At 44.1% G+C, this 4,128-nt stretch overlaps 1 pseudogene; it reads right to left on the minus strand.

The window, feature by feature from the left end:
* Positions 1-3,699, minus strand: part of LOC119280241 — a 25,841-nt pseudogene extending 22,142 nt beyond the window's left edge.
* Between the last annotated feature and the right edge of the window lie 429 nt (positions 3,700-4,128).

A 4,128-nucleotide genomic window follows, 5' to 3' on the forward strand; every position in this document is an offset into this window, starting at 1 on the left:
GGCTTCAGGTTGCAGCCGATAGTTGGTGCCCTGTCGATAGAGATCTGCAAATATGCAGCCGGAGATAGTGGAGCTCAGAAACCGAGCAGAAGCCGCGGCTGAAAAGTTGGGCTTCTGCTCCTCATAGCCGGCTCCAAAGTGGCCAATGACTGGTTTGCCTCCCGCAAAAGCACGTAATACTGCCGAAATACCCTTATCGGTTCAGTCAAATACCCAATCAACACGAGCGACTTTTCCCCATCACCCCAACCACGGGTAAGGGTGGACATGGTCCAAGCCGGTCTAAGTCGTCGTTTGGACAGGCTGCCGCCAGTCCGAGCCGGACCGGACCGAGAAGCATGGCGGTCCTGTTTTTAGGGACCAGACCGGCAATGGCGAAGCTCGGGCCGGACCGAGAGGACCGGTCAACTGACAAGGGCAGAGCGCACACTGGAGCTCCAGCGGTCTTCGGTCCGCTCGATCGGACCAGCTTTAACTGGACCGGGCCAAAGATTTTTTTGGTCCATCTTTTAGGGACCGGACCGGCCTTTTTTTAGCGGGCCTGGATCGAGCGGGCCGTGAGTCAGACCGGACCGCTTCGTCCACACTGAAGCGCGGGTAGGGTTCCTCGCTCGCCGCCTCTGCCGACGGACGGCCTCAGCTTCTTTCCGTATCGCCGGATCTGGCCGTTGCCGAATCCGGTATTGGCCGTCCCCTTCTCTCCCTGTTTAGGCTCCTTTGCTGGCCCCTCCCTCTACCAGCGTGGGCGGCGAGCGAGCGGTGTGCGTGCTATGTGTGTGTGTTCTGCCGCTGCTGCCTTCGCTATTTGCTTGTGTTGGAATCTGTATGAGCATTCATCAGATTGTATGTCTGTTTTACAAGATCACATGTTTCTTTTTCTGCAGCTTCACAAACTATGAGGAAAATCATTGAGATAAATCCATACATGTGGGCAACGATGCCAGCCCATGTTGTTACATGGTGCTGCTGCTATGAAAAAATGATTCTCGTTTGGAATTGATTGTAAATTGGTACGGGGAATTTTTTCGTAGCTGTAATACTAATTGGTAATCTATGTTATGATGAGTTCCAATGTATTGTCATATGTCAAATTTGTCTAAATACACTATCTACACCATCAAACAAGTGAAATCCTCTATAACACTAAGGTCCCTAGTTTTAAATAGCCCACATTTAATTGGGGTCTCCAATTAAAATTGGGTCATCCGATTTTGACCGGGTCAACAATTCCACAAAGCTCTCTCATTAAATTGTTTTATACTATACACTATGCTTTCTAATTTTTAATGTCTAACAATTAATTAAGGTATTCAATTTAGAATTGTGCGACCGAATGTTGACCGGGTCAACAATTTCTCAAGCTCTCCTATTCAATTCTTTTAATTCACTATGTTTCCTAATTTTGAAGCTCTTTCATTCAATTAAGGAATTTAATTTGTGATTTGGTTTACGACTTTGACCGGGACAACAACTTTTCAAATCAATTAGCCGCAACCGGCCTACAAAAACATATCAATCCCATGCGCCCTCCCACCACTAAGAAAAAAGAAGCGCCATCATGTGATATTATAGCACCAATATAGTATATACAACCACCGAGGTAGAAATTTCTTCACATAAATATAGATTGGTTAGCGGATAACACCGAATCACACCACGAAAGGCCACCCAATCAACGCATTATAAATAAAAATAAAACACACTCTATCATCTCCCCTACCCGCCAAACTAAACATTCCATCGGTTTTAAAATATAAGGGGTATTAGTTTTTTCGAAAGTCAAATTTCTTTTTACCTTGACCAAGTTCAGAGCAAAAATATCAAACACTGAGAATACTAAACAAAAAAAAGTATGGAAATTCATTTCATGATGAATCTAAAAATACCGATATGATATGATGGATTTTAATATATTTCTCAAAATATTTGATCAAACTTATAAGTTTTTCCTTTTCAAAAAAGTAATACACCTTATATCTTGAAACAAAGTGATTCTTTCTTAAGAGACCCAACAACACCATCGACGCAACAAAGTGCGCCCAACCCTTATAGTTTTAGTTAAAACCCATGAAAATGGCCATTTGCCGCAAAAAGAACTCTTAAATGAGTCATTTACAATCATAGCAGTACAATCAAGACGTTAAACTGATTTACCGAACAATTAAGGGCATTTTGGTTATTTCAGCATGTTTCTGCATCAGCCGCAGCTACTACAACATAACCATCAAATGACTGCATCTCAGCTCCAACCTTTTTGCTGCAGCCGCTCCTTTCAGCCGGAGCTGTTGCAGCTGCAGCCAGGGAAGTTGCATCCCAATCAAACCCACCTATAATATTCTGGGAATGGCTATCTCTTCATGTATACGCGATGGTGAGGGCGATGAGGCCGCCGTGGGTGGAGAGGACCAGAGACTCCTCAGTAAAGTAGGTGTCAGTGGCCCAGGCGAGCACGTAGGAGATGCGGGGTGGGCGGCGACGAACAAGGTGGCCTGGATGGCCATGGCGCGGTGTTTGTTGTCTCGGTCGGTGGTGTGGTACCTAGTGATGGTGGCGTTTATGTGCTCACCGAAGAAGGGCTTGTTGTCTAGAATGCAGCTCTTGGGGGGATCAGTCACAACGCCGGTGTCAATGTCAGACGGAGTTAGCGAACCTAGCGAAATCCCTGCCTTAGGAGCCTGATGCGAATCCATCCTAGATAGCTTTTCTGGATTGGATTGGATTGGATTGGAATTTCTCGGATGGATCTTGACGATCGCCAATCAGACCAGTCAAGAGTTTCAAACCATACATTCACGTGGCTTGGCTAACGCGGATAACGAAAGGAATGGATGGATAAACATAGCTTTAATAATTTATTGTGTTTGGCATTAACAAATGTCACAGTTTGTAAACCGCAGTATCCACAATATCATGTTTTCTTAACACAGCACATACACATATGCTCATACATACACACATATACTCACCTCTATAAGCACCTCTGAGATACTGAGTAGGCACATAATCTTGATATTCACGAACTCACCATGGGTCTGCTCCCGCTGAACGAACAAAGTCTAAAGTGAATCCAGAAATATACAAGCACCATTGTCAAGTCTAGGACCTGAACCTTGATGGACTGGTTTAACCATAAATAACCTAACCATCTAAGATAGGCTTAGTTCGCAATAACGTGTGTTTTAGTATTTGAGAAAGAGCTCTTCGGCTCTTTTTTCTGAACCGAATTTCAAAAAATACCTATATGTTAGGTATCAATAAATACCACATTCTAATAAATCGCAGTACTACATTTCTAATAAATCGTAGTAAGCATAGTATCTCCAATACTGTAGTATTTTTGCAGTATCTTAAAGAGTTCTTTCTTCTAAACCACAGAAGTTTTCACAAACAGAAGTATTCATTACTCAGACGTTGGAATATTGAGGTTTTACATCATCACAGTTTTAAATATGAAAAACGCTCGCCTTCAGCCAGCGGATCGCACCCGAGTGTCCGCCGTCTCGTATGTGCGACACATGTCCTGCGTGGCTTGCCTAGAATTATCTCTTGCATTTTTTCAACTGAGCCCTTGTTGCAGTTTGCCCACCGCAACAACTCGTGTGTTGCAGGACCTGGATCCTTGAGGGTGTTGCCCCCGCAGCCGAGGTACCCGCTGCCGCTCCCTACCTTCCTCTTGCTCCACTCGCCGCGCTGCCGCATGTAACGGCACCGCCCTTGCTGTTGGAAATATGCCCTAGAGGCAATAATAAAAGGATTATTATTATATTTCCTTGTTCGTGATAATTGTCTTTTATTCATGATATAATTGTATTATCCGGAAATCGTAATACACGTGTGAATACATAGACTACAATACGTCCCTAGTAAGCCTCTAGTTGACTAGCTCGTTGGTCAACAGATAGTCATGGTTTCCTGACTATGGACATTAGATGTCATTGACAATGGGATCACGTCATTAGGAGAATGACGTGATGGACAAGACCAAATCCTAAGCATAGCTCAAGATCGTGTAGTTCGTTTTGCTAGAGCTTTTTCAATGTCAAGTATCTCTTCCTTAGACCATGAGATCGTGTAATCCCGGATACCGTAGGAGTGCATTGGGTGTACCAAACATCACAACGTAACTGG

The sequence above is a fragment of the Triticum dicoccoides genome, chromosome 3B (assembly GCF_002162155.2).
Source record: "Triticum dicoccoides isolate Atlit2015 ecotype Zavitan chromosome 3B, WEW_v2.0, whole genome shotgun sequence".
Classification (NCBI taxonomy): Eukaryota; Viridiplantae; Streptophyta; class Magnoliopsida; order Poales; family Poaceae; genus Triticum; species Triticum dicoccoides.